At 44.3% G+C, this 16,273-nt stretch overlaps 1 protein-coding gene and 1 non-coding gene across 3 annotated transcripts in view; one reads left to right on the top strand and one right to left on the bottom strand.

Annotated features, from left to right (window-relative positions):
* Positions 1-16,273, bottom strand: part of LOC145346497 (arf-GAP with SH3 domain, ANK repeat and PH domain-containing protein 1-like) — a 320,720-nt gene that overhangs the window by 219,306 nt on the left and 85,141 nt on the right. The gene's annotated exons all lie outside the window — the stretch shown is intronic.
* LOC145347177 (U2 spliceosomal RNA) lies at positions 194-375 on the top strand. Its single transcript, XR_013887820.1, has one exon. It is a non-coding gene; the product is annotated as a U2 spliceosomal RNA (small nuclear RNA).

Below are 16,273 nucleotides of genomic sequence, written 5' to 3'. Positions count from 1 at the left end.
AAAGGAAAAGCGAAGTAGCCCTTCCTATTCCTTACATGGCTTGGGCCATCAATGTGCACTTCAGTGCCTGCAATATAGGAAGGGTGTATTGGTTTATAATTTTAATTCAAATTTATTTTTATTTTAACAGCTGATCCACCACTTTCCCTGTTACCCATTGAATTGTTTTCTATTTTTGTATGATTATTACATGTTTGCTTCTTGGCCTTTCGGCTAAGATCAAGTGTAGTATCAACATGCTGCGCTAGGTTGAAGTCATTAGGTTACATTTTAGCTTCATTTGAAGCAATCTTATCTCGGCCTTTTGGCTAAGATGCAAATGAGATCAAGCCTTGGAGGAGGAGCTATACTTACTCCAATCAGCTTGGATCATGGAGATCAAGCCCAAGACGGGAAGTAAGTCCTGTCTTGTCAGCTTGGATCGGGAACGTCTCAACTTGTTGAGACTCTGAATTGAACTTGATTTGACCGAATTGGAATAAAAACAAAAAAAAACAAAGTAGCATGTTTTCAACCAGATTACTTAGTGTTTACATGATTTTTTTTGATACAAGTTACCCTGAAATTCAGCCTTCACATTGAATAAAAACCCATTATTATTTAAGTTAACCGAGCAGAGAGATAAGATTTTACCTGTTAAAAACCTGTTTAAATAAGTTTAAAGCACTTTGTTCTTTGTAGAACTGTTTAAAGCATTTATTTTATTGTATTTACTGCTTTAAGAAGTCTGAGGGAGTGGTTAGAAGCAGTTGTGGGCCAGCCAGCTTTAAATCAGCGCCAGGTTTAAAAGGAGGCCTGGTGTAGACAGCGGGCAGCGTCTGAGCGGGCAGTGGAGTGAGAGGGAAGCAGAGTGAGCTATTAGGGCTTAATATCAAAAGGGCTTGGGAGATAAAGGGCCAGGTGAGTTCGTGTGGAAATTTTCAAAATTACTGCAGTGAATAATGGAGGGGCATGTGATGTGTGGTTTCTGTATGATGTGGGAACTGGTGGACCCCAGGGTCCTCACCAGTGACCATGTCTGCAGTAAGTGCAGGTTGCTGGAGGAGCTCCAGCTCAAGATAGATGAGCTGGCCTCTGAGCTACAGACACTGAGGCTCATCAGGAGGAGATAGGGTGCCATTGTCAATGGGGTGCAAGTAACATCCACCCCCCCTAGACTGGCTAACTCTAAGGGTCAGGAACAAGAGGGGGCTGCTGAGAGGAGGAAGGAGGGTGGGGAGAGGAGGCCTCAGACTCTCAAGTTGCATAACAGGTTTGAGGTTCTTGATTCCAGTCTGGACGAGGACGAGGGAGGTGAAGTCGGTGAGCAGACTGCACACGGTACAGTGATGCAGCAGGCCATAGGCAAAGAGAAGGGGAAAAGGAACGTAGTTGTAATTGGGGATAGTGGGGTGAAGGGTATTGACACTGTCCTTTGTCACAATGACAAAGTGCACAGAAGGGTGTGTTGTCTGCCTGGTGCTCGGGTCCGGGAGGTCACATCTGGGCTGCAGAAGAACCTGGAGTGGGAGGGTGAGAATCCGGTCGTAGTTGTTCATGTGGGTGCCGACGACGTAGGCAAAAAAAAAGGGAATTGCTTGATAGGGCGGACGCAACACGGTTTCATTAAAGGGAAGTCGTGTCTGACAAATTTACTGGAGTTCTATGAGGATGTGTCTAGGGCAGTGGATAGAGGAGAGCCGGTGGATGTGGTCTTTCTGGATTTTCAGAAGGCGTTTGACAAGGTACCTCACAAGAGGTTATTGCAGAAGGTCAGGGGACATGGAGTTGGGGGTAGGGTGTTAGCGTGGATAGAGGATTGGTTGTCAAATAGGAGGCAGAGAGTGGGGGTCAATGGGTGCTATTCGGATTGGCGGTTGGTGACTAGTGGGGTGCCCCAGGGGTCGGTGCTGGGGCCTCAGCTATTTACCATTTATATAGATGATCTGGAGGAGGGAACCGAGTGCAGGGTGTCGAAATTTGCTGATGACACCAAGATTGGGGGAAAGGCAAATTGTGCGGAGGGTGTGGAGAGTCTGCAGAAGGATCTAGATAGGCTGGGCGAATGGGCCAGGAAATGGCAAATGGAATTTAATGTTGGCAAGTGTGAGGTGGTCCACTTTGGTAGGAAGAATGGTAGGAAGGACTATTACTTACGTGGCGAAAAACTGCAGCAGGCGACGGTGCAGAGGGACCTCGGGGTCCTTGTGCATGAGTCGCAAAAACCCAGCTTGCAGGTGCAGCAGGTGGTCAGGAAGGCGAATGGGATGCTGGCCTTCATAGCGAGGGGGATTGAATATAAAAGTAGGGAGGTCTTGCTGCAGCTGTATAGGGCATTGGTGAGGCCGCAGCTGGAGTACTGTGTGTAGTTTTGGGCGCCGCACCTGCGCAAGGATATTTTGGCCCTGGAGGGAGTGCAGAGGAGGTTTACTAGGCTGATACCGGAGTTGAGGGGATTGAGCTATGAGGAGAGGCTGAATAAACTAGGCTTGTACTCGTTAGAGTTTAGAAGAATGAGGGGAGATCTCATTGAGACGTATAAGATGATGAATGGGATGGATAGGATAGAGGTGGAGAGACTCTTCCCGCTCAAAAAAGACAGTAGGACTAGGGGGCACAGCCTCAAGATAAAGGGGAGGCGGTTTAGAACGGAGTTGAGGAGGAACTTCTTCACTCAAAGGGTGGTGAATCTCTGGAATTCTCTGCCCGTTGAAGTGGTGGAGGCTGCCTCGCTAAATATTTTTAAGAAGCGGGTTGATGGGTTCTTGATAAGAGAGGGGATTAAGGGTTATGGGGAGAGGGCGGGAAAGTGGAACTGAGCCACAACAGATCAGCCATGATCTTATTGAATGGCGGGGCAGGCTCGAAGGGCTAGATGGCCTACTCCTGCTCCTATTTCTTATGTTCTTATGTAAAATGCAAACTGAGGATCTGGGGAGGGAGTATGAAAAGCTGGGAACGGAATTAAAAAGTAGAACCGACAAGGTGGTTATCTCTGGGCTACTGCCCGAACCGAGTGCAGACAGGCGTAGGGTTGATAGGATTAAGGAAGTGAACAGGTGGCTCAGGGATTGGTGTGGGAGGAATGGGTTTGAATTTATGGGGCATTGGCACCAGTATTGGGGTAGGTGGGACCTGTTCAGGTGGGATGGGGTTGGTCTGAACCGTGCTGGGATCGGTCTGAACCGTGCTGGGATCAGAGTGCTGGCTAATCGTGTAAAGAGGACTGTAGACAGGGCTTTAAACTAATTGGGGGGGGGGGGGGGTGTGTGTGTGTGTGTGTGTGTGTGTGTGTGTGTGTGTGTGTGTGTGTGTGAGTGAGGGTAGGTGACATTAAGGGGTCTAAAGTTAAGGAGACGGTACAGGTAAGGGAAGAGGCCAAGGATATCCCATTAATAGAGGGAGTAAGGGGCGTGAGTATGGTTGGTGATGTTCTGGCAAATAAGGTCCAGGTGAAGGCTGGGATGAAGGTGCTTTATCTGAATGCATGAAGCATTAGGAATAAAGTGGATGAGTTGGTGGCGCAGATCGACACAAATGGATATGATCTGGTGGCCATTACAGAGACGTGGCTGCAAGGTGACAGGGACTGGGAGCTGAATGTACAGGGCTATCAAGTGTTTAGGAAGGATAGGCAGGAGGGAAAAGGGGGGCGCGTAGCTCTGCTGATTAAGGATAGCATCAGGGTGGTAGCGAGGGATGATATTGGAGCCAAGGAGCAGAAGGTGGAATCGTTGTGGGTGGAGATTAGGAACAGCAAAGGGAGGAAGACGCTGGTGGGTGTCGTCTATAGGCCCCCCAATAATGATCTGGAGGTGGGGCAGGCTGTTAACGCGCAAATAAGTGCAGCGTGCAGGAATGGGACAGCCATAGTTATGGGGGATTTTAATCTGCATATTGATTGGTCGACCCATGTTGGAAGCGGTGGGCTCGAGGAGGAGTTCTTGGAACGCTGCCGGGATAGTTTCCTCGAACAGTGTGTGTTGGAGCCGACGAGGGAGCGAGCTATCTTGGATCTGGTGCTATGTAATGAGGCGGGTAGAATTAGGGAACTTGCGGTGAAGGATCCTCTTGGGGAGAGTGATCATTGTATGGTGGAGTTTCTGGTGCAGATGGAGGAGGAGAAAGCGGGTTCCCGGACGCGCATCCTTTGTTTGAACAGAGGGGAGTACGGTAGGATGAGAGAAGGATTGGGCGAATGTGGACTGGGGGAGCGCGTTGGAAGGTAGGTCTGCTGAGGAGCAGTGGAGGATCTTTAAGGAGATCTTTCTTGGTGCTCAGCGGAAATTTATTCCGATGGTCAAAAAGGACCGTAGGAGGAGAGGTAATCAGCCGTGGATAACGAAGGAGGTGAAGGAAAGTGTTAAATTAAAAGCAGAGGTGTTTAGAGTAGCTAAGAGTAGTGGGCGAGAAGAGGATTGGGAGAGGCTTAAATGTCAACAAAGATTGACAAAGAAGTTGATAAAGAAGGGTAGGAGAAACTATGAAGCTGGGCTAGCGCTTAATATAAAAAAGGATAGCAAGAGTTTTTATAAATATATAAAAAGGAAGAGGCTGGCTAGGGTGAACGTTGGTCCCTTAGAGGATGAGAAGGGGGACTTAGTGGTAGGGGATGGGGATATGGCGGAGGTCTTGAATAACTTTTTTGTTTCGGTCTTCACAAAGGAGGACGTGAATAATTTGCCGGATGTTAGAGATGGAAAGGTGGTAGGACTGGAGGGTCTCGATGACATTACTGTTACTAGAGAGGTGGTGCTCGACAGACTGGAGGGGCTGATTGTGGACAAGTCCCCAGGACCGCATGGAATGCATCCGAGGGTCCTGAAAGAAATGGCGGAGGTGATAGTGGATGCCTTGGTGGTTATTTTCCAGACGTCGCTGGATTCCGGGGAAGTGCCGGAAGATTGGAAAACGGCTAATGTTACGCCGTTGTTTAAGAAGGGTGCCAGGCAAAAGGCGGGGAATTATAGGCCGGTTAGTTTAACGTCTGTTGTAGGTAAAATGTTAGAATCCGTCATCAAGGAGGAAATAGCGAGGCATCTTGAGGGGAACTGCTTGATAGAGCAGACGCAGCACGGTTTCCTTAAAGGGAAGTCGTGTCTGACAAATTTACTGGCGTTCTAAGAGGATGTGTCTAGGGCGGTGGATAGAGGAGAACCGGTGGATGTGGTCTTCCTGGATTTTCAGAAGGCGTTTGATAAGGTACCTCACAAGAGGTTATCACAGAAGGTCAGGGGGCAAGGAGTTGGGGGTAGGGTGTTAGCGTGGATAGAGGACTGGTTGTCAAATAGGAGGCAGAGAGTGGGGGTCAATGGGTGCTATTCGGATTGGCGGATGGTGACTAGTGGAGTGCCCCAGGGGTCGGTGCTGGGGCCTCAGCTATTTACCATTTATATGGATGATCTGGAGGAGGGAACCGAGTGTAGGGTGTCGAAATTTGCTGATGACACCAAAATTGGTGGAAAGGCAAATTGTGCGGAGGGTGGGGAGAGCCTACAGAAGGATCTAGATAGGCTGGGCGAATGGGCCAGGAAATGGCAAATGGAATTTAATGTTGGTAAGTGCGAGGTGGTCCACTTTGGTAGGAATAATAGTAGGAAGGATTATTACTTACATGGAGAAAAACTGCAGCAGGCGACGGTGCAGAGGGACCTCGGGGTCCTTGTGCATGAGTCGCAAAAACCCAGCTTGCAGGTGCAGCAGGTGGTCAGGAAGGCAAATGGGATGCTGGCCTTCATAGCGAGGGGGATTGAATATAAAAGTAGGGAGGTCTTGCTGCAGCTCTATAGGGCATTGGTGAGGCCGCAGCTGGAGTACTGTGTGCAGTTTTGGGCGCCGTACTTGCGCAAGGATATTTTGGCCTTGGAGGGAGTGCAGAGGAGGTTTACTAGGCTGATTCCGGAGCTGAGGGGGTTGAGCTATGAGGAGAGGCTGAATAGTTTAGGCTTGTACTCGTTAGAGTTTAGAAGAATGAGGGGAGATCTCATTGAGACGTATAAGATGATGAATGGGATGGATAGGATAGAGGTGGAGAGACTCTTCCTGCTCAGAAAGGATAGTAGGACTAGGGGGCATAGCCTCAAGATAAAGCGGGGGGGCGCGGTTTAGAACAGAGTTGAGGAGGAACTTCTTCACTCAAAGGGTGGTGAATCTCTGGAATTCTCTGCCCGTTGAAGTGGTGGAGGCTGCCTCGCTAAATATTTTTAAGACACGGGTTGATGGGTTTTTGATGAGAGAGGGGATTAAGGGTTATGGGGAGAGGGTGGGAATGTGGAACTGAGCCACGACAGATCAGCCATGATCTTATTGAATGGCGGGGCAGGCTCGAGGGGCTAGTTGGCCTACTCCTGCTCCTATTTCTTATGTTCTTATGATGTTTGAATAAATTAAGGCTGCTCTACTAACTTACAATATGAATAATTTAATATTCTTCATAACTGCAGGATATTGACTAATTTTAACAAAACAAGTTTGATAGCAGCATTCGTTTGCCATAAAATGAAAGTAAACTCAGGTGCACAAACAATTCAAGGTTTTCCTTTCTAGTACTGATATTGGATTGTACAGCTCCTCATCCACAATAATTGCATATTATAAATCCATATATTGAAAACAAAAGAAACTGTGTTAAACAGGGAGCATGAATCTTACACCAAAATTTTCCTTCTCGCAGAAATAATCTGCCTCTTACCATTGTCTGCAACAAAAAGTCAAATTTACACTGCATCCCAACACCCAAAAACATTCCAAGGCATTTCATGAAGGCATGCTTAAACAATGGATTCTCAGGAGAGAACAAAAGCTCAGCCAGAAATGGGCTTTAAGGCGGGCCTTAAAAGAGTGAGGTAGGAAAGCAGAGAGGACATGGAGAAATCCAGGACATGGAGAAATCCAGGACATGAGATTAGATGGCAAGCAAAGCTGCCAAATGAGGATCAAAGCAGAAGAATAAGGAATGCATAAGGAGACACAGTCAGCAAAAGTGCAGGGCAGCTGGAGGAAATTGGAGTGGTAGCAAAAGGTATGGCCATAAAAAGGGTTTAAACATAAAAGGACTAGAGTAATGGAGGAAAAGAAGTAAGACAGTAGCATTGCAGAAGTCTGGAGGTGACCAAGATATGGATGAGCACAAGTGGGCTGACAAGTAACGGTGGAGAACATTATTTTAAGAAGGTGGAGTACGTGGTATGTGTTGCAAAGGATATTGGGTCAGCAGCTCAAGTCACATTGAAAGGAAACAGAGATGCCTTACAGTCTGGCTCAGGAGACAGTCCGAAACTCGAACAAAGCTTCTTAATTTGGTTCTTCATTTATTGCTTATAAATTACATTATGCCGACTGCACCTGCAGAAAGTGCTGAACGGTATTTATAATAATTCTATCTTATGGTATAATTTTCCTATGAGATTTAAATATAATTTGTCCTTTTTCTTCTTTGTTGTAAATCATTTAAAACATTTGATCATATAGGTTTACACTGGTGTAGGAATTGGCTTTTTTCGCTCAAACCTTATAGTAATTAAAGCTGATGTAGTTAAACGTAGTATTATACCTGGTAGAACAATGTACTTATACCTGGCAGTATGGTGGCACAGTGGTTTACACTGCCATCTCACACTACCAGGGACCCAGGTTCAATTCCTAGCTTAGTCACCTCTGTGTGGAGTTTGCATATTCTCCCTCAGTCTGCATGGGTTTCTCCTGCGTGCTCTAGTTATCTCCCACAAGTCCGCAAGACATGCTGGTTAGGTGCGTTGGCCATGCTAAATTCTCTGTGTGCCTAAACAGGTGCCAGAGTGTGGCAACTAGTGGATTTTCACAGTAACTTCATTGCAGTGTTAATATAAGCCTACTTGCGACACTAAATAAACTTGAAGCTATATTTCAAGTCTAGTCTTTAATTAACAGAAAATTGAACAAAATTTATGTCTCCAACGTATTAAATGTTAATATTTACGGCAAGATAAAATCAACTTGATCCTCTGCAAAGTCAAGGACTGCAAAATGTTTTACGATATTGGCAGTATGCCACATTCCACAGTAGATGCATGAACCTGCTGAAGAACACATATATGATGTGGGGTGAAGGTTTTCTTAAACAAAAATTCATCATCCCTCCAATTAAGGCTATAAATTAAATTGGAAATAATTTCCCCGGTTTGAAAATGACATCACTTAAGTATTAGGTCTAATATAAATTACTTTACAGTCTGACAAGGCACAACTATTTTATCAATTCTTTGAAAAAGTACAATGCTTCACCCTTGAGTCTGTATCACATCAGTCAAGATTATCTGGCTGGTGCAGATGCCTGGTTGCTTTCCAGATATTTCAAAGCTGCATTAAGACACAATTTTAGCATTTCTGGTTACTATATATAGTTCTCCTATTTTTGCAAACATTTACAGTTTCCCTCATATTAGCAAATTTCGTTTGGCAGTGTTCAATGTATAGCAAATGATGCCATGCTTTACCAGGCTGGAATAAGTTTCTTTACAGCCACAAAGTCTGATTCTGCTAAATAAACACTAGGTACATAATAGGTCAATTAAGAGACTGCTGCACAGTAGACACGGAATAAGTTCATGCAGGCATTAATTAAGAGAATGTACACATCCTTGTGTTCGCGAAAAGACCTTTGGTTTCTCTCTGCTGTTTTGAAATGTAATGAAATTCAGCATAACATCTGAAATGCAACAGACAAGTAATAAGAGCTTATAGACATAACGATCTGTATTACCATTATAAATAAATTAGCTGTGATGCTGCTCATGGTTAAGTTCAAGAATGTAGTACTTTAATACAGAAACATTATAGCATGCAATTTTTTTTTAAATTGAGACAAGTTCCAAAACAAGGTTAAATGCAAAAATTCAAAATGCTGCTGCCTACATGTATGAAGTGATATTTCTATCCGAAGTGAGGAAGTTGAGCTGACACTTGTCATTTTTAGACAATACTAGCAGAACTCATACAGCCATTGCACATTACATATTAGAAAAATCGAATGTGAAAGGTGAGGACAGAGTGACTTCTGTTGACATCAAGGCAACATTTTACTGAATATGACATCAAGAAGTCATAGCAAAAATTGAGACAATTGGGTGGTGGTGGTGGTGGTGGTTGTGGTTGTGGACCCTCCACACATTGGAGTCATACCTATCATGAAGGAAGATGGTTGTTATGGTTGGAGGTCTATCATCTTAGCTGCAGGACATCACTGCAGGAGTTCCTCAGCTTAGTATCCCAGGACCAGCCATCTTCAGCTGCTTCATCAATGTGCTTTCTTCCATCATAAGGACAGAAATGGGGATTTTCTGATGTCTGCACAATGTTTAGTACCATTTGTGATTCCTCAGGAACTGAAGCAGTCCAAATAAAACAAGACCTGGACAATATCCAGGTTTGGGGTGACAGGTGGCAAGTAACGGTCATGCCATATAAGGGCCAAACAATGATCATTCCAAGAGATCTCCAACCATTGCCCCTTGACACTCCATGGCATTACCATCACAGAATTCCCCACTATCAACATCCTGGGAGTTACCATGGAACAGAAATTCAACTATCTAGCTATCTAAGTATTGTGCTACAAGAGCAGGTCAAAAGCTAGGAATACTGCGACAAAACCCACCTCCTGACTCCCTAAAATCTGTCCACCATCTGCAAGGCACAAGGTAGGAGTACAATGGAATATTCTTCACATGCCTGGATATATGCAGCTCCAACTACACTCAAGCTTGAAACAAAGCAAGATAAAGGAACCTGCTCGAATGGCATCCCTTCTGCAAATGTTCATTTTCTCCACAATCAACTGACAGTAGCAGCAGTGCGCAACATCTACAAGATACACATCAACTCGCCAAAGCTCCTTAGAAAGCAATTTCCAAACCCATGACCATTACAATCTAGAAGGACATGGGTGAAAGACATATGGCAACACTATATGCAAGCATCAGCATGCCTTTTGTCATTTAACCACTTCTGGCTTCCACCTATAACATACCTGATTTTTAATTTCTTATTGTCATGTGTATTAATATGCAGTGAAAAGCATTGTTTCTTTCATGCTATACAGACAAAGCACACCGTTCATTGAGAATGAAAGAAGAGAGTGCAGAATGTAGTGTTATAGTCATAGGGTGTAGAGAAAGATATAAAAAAGACAATATTACAATAATCATAGGGGATTTCAATATGCAGGTGGACTGGGAAAATCAGGTAGATAGTGGATCCCAAGAAAAGGAATTTGTGGAATGTCTAAGAGATGGTTTTTTGGAGCAGCTTGTGACAGAGCTTACTAGAGAATAAGCAATTCTGGATTTGATGATGTGTAATGACTTGATTAGGGAACTGAAGGTGAAGGAACCCTTAGGGAGCAGTGACCACAATATGATAGAATTTACTCTGCAGTTTGAGGGGGAGAAACTGGAATCAGATGTAATGGTATTACGATTAAATAAAGGTCAACTACAAAAACATGAGGGAGGAGCTGGCCAGAGTTGATTGGAAAGGGAGCCTAGCAGGGAAGACAGTGGAAAAGCTTTTGAGAATTATTCAGGAGGCACGACAAAAATTCATCCCAAGGAGGAAGAAACATGCTAAGGCAAGGATGAGGCATCCATGGCTGACAAGAGAAGTCAAGGACAGCAGAAAAGCAAAAGAAAACGCATACAAAGTGGCAAGAATCAGTGGGAAGCCTTTAAAAGCAAGCAGAGGACAACTAAAAAAGCAATGGGGGGGGATGAATTATGAGTGTAAGCTAGCTAGTAACGTAAAAGAGCTTTTTTCAATATATAAAAAGGCAAGAGAGGCAAAAATAGCCATTCGACCACTGGAAAATGAGGCTGGAGAAGTAACAATAGGGAACAAAGCAACGGTAGAAGAACTGAACAGTTAATTTGCATCAGTATTCACAGTGGAAGACACCAGTGGCATTCCAGAGCTCCAGGAGTCAGGAGGCACAGGGGAGTGTCGTGACCATCACTAAGGTGAAGGTTCTGGGGAAACGGAACAGTCTGAAGGTGGATAAATCACGTGGACTGGATGGACTACACCCCAAAGTTCTAAAGAGATAGCTGAGGAAATTGTGGAGGCATTGATGGTGATCTTTCAGGAATCACTGGAAGCAGGGAGGGTACCAAAGGACTGCAAAGTAGCTAACGTAACACTGTTGTTTAAGGGAGTGAGGCAGCAGACGGGAAATTATAGACCGGTTAGCCTGACTTTGGTCTTGACAAGATTTTAGACTCCATTACCAAAGATGAGATTGCAGAGTATATGGATGTGCGTGATAAAGTAAGATTGAATCAGCACAGCTTTGTCAAGGGAGGTCATGTCTGACAAACTTGTTAGGTTCTTTGAGGAGGTAACAAGGAAGTTAGATAAAGAAGAACCAGTGGACGTGATTTATTTAGATTTCCAGAAGGCCTGTGACAAGATGCTGCGTAGGAGACTGTTAAATAAGTTAAGTGCTCAGGGTGTTATGGTTAAGATCCTGGGATAGAGAGGATTGGCTAACCAACAGAAGGCAGAGAGTGAGGACAAAGGGGTCTTTTTCAGGATGGCCGTGGGTGACTAGTGGTATGTCTCAGGGCCAGTGCTGGGACCACAACCTTTCCTAATATACATTAACGATTTGGAGGAAGGAACTGAAGGCACTGTTGCTAAGTTTGCAGATGATAAAGATATGCAGAGGGGCAGGTAGTATGAGGAATGGTTGAGGACTTTGGGTCTGTACTCAGAGTTTAGAAGGATTGGGGGGGTATCTTATTGAAACTTACAGAATACTGCAAGGCCTGGAGAGAGTGGTTCTAGTTTTTCCTATTAGTGGAAACATCCTCTCCACATCCAGAGGGTACAACCTCAGGCTAAAGGGATGATCCTTTAAAACAGTGATGAGGAGGCATTACTTCAGCTAGAGAGTGATGAATCTGTGGAAGCCAGGTCATTGAGTGTCTTTAAGATGGAGAGAGGTAGGTTCTTGATTAATAGGAGGATCAGGGGTTATGGGGAAAAAGGGAGGAGAATAGGGATGAGAAAAGTATCAGCCATGATTGAATGATAGAGCAGACTTGATGGGCCGAGTGACCTAATTCTGCTATGACTTATGGTCTTAAGAGACATGGGGTGATATTTGCTAATAAAATTTGTAATAGACCAGCTTAAGATGTTGCACTGTTTACATATTATTCCAAGCTTGCAGTACAGGTTTGACCCCACCATAATCCTTGTTATGCCAGAAGTGCAAGATGGATGTAGGGGATTACTTGTGTTGTTTTTGGTCCTGTGTCAAGATTTAAGGCCTCTTGGTTTAATGCTCTAAAAGAGCTTAAGAGGACCTTTGATATGATTTATTGTCACATGTATTAACATACAGTGAAAAGTATTATTTCTTGCACGCTATACAGACAAAACACACTGAACAAAGGGGGAAACGAGACAATGCAGAATGTAGTGTTACAGTCATAGCTAGGGCGTAGAGAAAGATCATCTTATCTAGGTGTTCTGGGGTTGAGTGCAGGGCCAGGGAAATGGCATCTGCTATGGACCTGTTGCGGCTGTAGGCAAACTGTACTTGATCCAAGTAGTCCGGGAGGTTGGAATTGATTAATGCCATGACTAACCTTTTGAAGCACTTCATAATGATGGATGTCAGAGCGACTGGCCAATAGTCATTAAGGCACGCTGCTTGGTTTTCTTAGGTACTGGGAAGATGGTCATCTTCTTGAAGCAGATAGGAGCCTCAGATTGTTGTAAGGAGACGTTGAAGATGTTTTTAATTACTCCGCCAGCTGATCTGCACAGGATCCGAGTGCATGTCCGGGTACTCCATCCGGGCCAGTTGCTTTCCGTGGGTTGACCTTCAAGAAAGCTGCTCTGGCATCTGCAATAGTGACCCCAGATACAGATTCATCCAGGGCTTCCAGGGTGGGGGGCATACTCTCGCTGATCATTTGCTCAAAACAGATGTAGAATGTATTGAGTTCATCAGGAAGGGATGCATTAGAGCTGGCAATTTTACACGTTTTCATCTTGTAGCCTATTATGTCTTGCAGACATTGCCACAGTCGGTGGGGGTCAGTTGGCTAGCCTGGGACTTTAGTTTGGTCTGGTACCGTCTTTTGGCATCTTTGACAGATCTCCTGAGATTGTATCTGGCTTTCTTGTTTAGGTCAGTGTCACCTGACTTGAACTGCTCAGACCTGGACTTCAGCAGGCAGTGGATATCCCTGTTCATCCATGGTTTCTGGTTGGGAAAACACATGGATTTGCTTCTTTGGCACACTTACTAATGAAGTCAGTTACTGTAGTGGTGTACACATTCAAGCTGGTCACAGAGTTTTTAAATGTTGATCAGTCCACTGACTCCAAGCAGCCCTGTAGGAGATCATCCGATTCCTCAGACCAACACTGCACAATTTTCTTTGATAGATTCCCCCACTCCAGTTTTTGCTTGTCAGCCAGGAGCAGGAGCACAGCTTTGTGGTTTGATTTGTCAAAGTGTGGGCAAGCGATAAAGCATTAGGCATGTTTGATATTTGTGTAGCAGTGGTCTAGGATGATTGGGCCTCTGGTGGAGCAAGAGATGTGTTGGTGGTAACTTGGAAGTACGCTCCTGAGCTTGGCCTGATTGAAGTCCTCAGCCACGATGATCAAGGCTTCGGGATGTTTCGTCTCAAGGCTATTCGTAGTGGTGTATATTTCGCCCAGCATGATCTGGGTGGGATGTAAACTGCCATCAGGATAACAGAGGTGAACTCCCACAGAAGGTAGTAGGGGTGGCATTTTAGGTCTGGGGAGCAGAAATTTGCCAGTGTTACTAGGTCTAGGCACCACGAGGTGTTGATTATGAAACAGACCCCACCTCCCATAGCCTTGGCTGAGGCTGCTGTACAATCCATTTGATGGATTGAGAAGCCCTCTGGTTGTAGGGCACTGTCTGGTGAAGCAAGAGTGAGCCACATCTTCTTGAAACAGAATACACAGTAGTCCCTCAGTTCTCTTTGGAAAGCAAGTCTGGCTCTAAGTTTGTTCAGCTTGTTTTCCAGAGGCTGGACATTTGCAAGGAGTAGGCTGGAGAGGAAGAGCCTTGGGACCACATTGTTTCACTCTCACCTGCAGGCCTGCATGTTTTCCACACTTCCTGGAATGTCTGCTTCTTTTCAAATCTGGGAGATAGCGAGACTGGTTTGCAGTGTTAAGGGTATGGTTGTGTCCAATGAGGTTCTTCGCTCTGGAAGGTGTGCAGATGGAGGATTGGTTGCCTAGTTTACAGTTCCTGCGTTGGTAGATTAGTCTGACATGGCCTTGGAGTTCGATCCTTGCATTAGATATTGGGTCTCTCAGACAAAAGGATCAGAAATACGAACGGGAAAAAGCTGCACAATATCCTAACGGTCACAGCACAGAAGAATATCCTTTGCTCATGAATTAGCGAGAAGCCACCTTGAATTTGGCACTGGCTTGTGAGGAGTCACTGCATAGACTGCAACTATATTCAATGGAATTCAGAAGAATGAGAGGACATTTATAAAAACATATAGATTATGAAGGGAATAAGATAAGATAGAAACAGGGAAGTTGTTTCCACTGGCAAGTGAAGCTAGAATTAGGGGGCATAGCCTCAAAATAAGGGGGAACACATTTATGACCGAGTTGAGGAGGAACTTCTTCGCCCAAAAGATTGTGAATCTGTAGAATTCCCTGCCCAGTAAAGCAGTTGAGGTTCCTTTGTTGAACGTTTTTAAGGCAAGCATAAATACATTTTGAACGGTAAAGGAATTAAGAGTTATGGTGAGTGGGAGGCAAGTGGAGCTGAGTCCACCAAGAGGTCAGCCACGATCTACTGAATGGTGGAGCAGGCTCGAGATGCCAGATGGCCTCGTCCTATTCCTTATGTTCTCAGTGGCATAAAATCATTCTGGAATATACCATGTGATTTGGCTTATACATTCCATAAAGACTGGGACCCTTACTGTATCATGTCCTGGGCTCCGTATTATCAAGCTTAATCTGCAAGGTTTTCCGTAAGTTCTGTGGCTCTGTTGCTGTTACCTCTGAGCCTGGTTGTGCACCACTGAGCAAATTGTGACTGTATCCTGACATTCCCCCCATCCTTTGATGTATCCATTTGTTACTTGTGTGGTGGGAGGCACTGGATACACAATGAGTAATCTGAACTAACATGTTAGTTTTTTTCCCTCTTTTTCTACTTACACTTGTTTGAAAATGACCCTGCTGTACTGTACCAATCTTTGAGAGTTTTTTTTCTGTAAAATCAGGAGGTATTCTTACATTAACTGGTCAGTCTTAAATCTCAAAAATAAAGACTTAAAAAGAAGTTGGGTGGTCAACTACATTGCCTTTAAGCTTGGAATGTTAAAGCAATATCATGCCTTTAAAAGCTACTAGTTTCATCAGCATCGGGAAAACAATGACATGGGCATAAAGGATTCTACACATTACAGTAGTGTAAACAGAGATTAATTTTCTTCTGTTCGTGCAGAACTTTAACAAGAGATGCACTAACAGTACTTTTGGGATAGCAACAGCACTAGGATTACAGCAAGACAATACTCTTGGGTACGATATTCACACAGATTGTTTTGAACATTTTTTGAATCGGTTTGCCACAACTTTTTGAAGCCATGTCTTGTAATGGCAGTAATGTTCTGAATTTCACCATCAGCAGTGATGGAGCATGATCACTCGTGACCACCAATAAAAACTGTCCACAAAAATTTAGCAGTCTCTGTATCAATTTCCCCTATTACATCATGAATTTCATTATGGCACCATCTATAAGAAATCTCTGGTATTCAGGAACAGTGAAGCCTTTAAGCAACGAGCAGCCAATCAGTGAATCATTCACAGAGTAAATTAGGGAAAAAATGAGTGATCACTGTTGATTTATTACTACAAGTAAAACTAAGTTTGGGATATAATAATGGGGGATAAAGCTAAAGCTGAAATACTAAACTTTAAAAAGCAAAATAAAAATAGAATCTGCTTGTGGAATGGAGGGACTGGAACAAGACTAAAACTAGTCTTTTCATGGCCAGACGGGTTGTAAAATAAGTAATTATGACTTACTAGGTGTTTAAAAACTTGGTTACATGTCATTCAATAAGGCTGAACTTTTCCAATTGTTTTTACAATAGTGTACAAAAAGTTCTTGTCAAATCATTTACTCTGCGCTGGTTGCAACAGCAATCTGTGAAGGAGCAAGGTGTCATTGACAGCAATTTTCAGATTTCTATGCTCAAGTGCACCCGTGTCTCCAGAAGTTCTG

Source organism: Carcharhinus amblyrhynchos, chromosome 8 (assembly GCF_965287045.1).
Source record: "Carcharhinus amblyrhynchos chromosome 8, sCarAmb.v2.hapA, whole genome shotgun sequence".
NCBI classification, from domain to species: domain Eukaryota; kingdom Metazoa; phylum Chordata; class Chondrichthyes; order Carcharhiniformes; family Carcharhinidae; genus Carcharhinus; species Carcharhinus amblyrhynchos.
The sequence above is the reverse complement of the archived record's forward strand: the minus strand, read 5'-3'. Positions and strand labels throughout refer to the sequence as shown.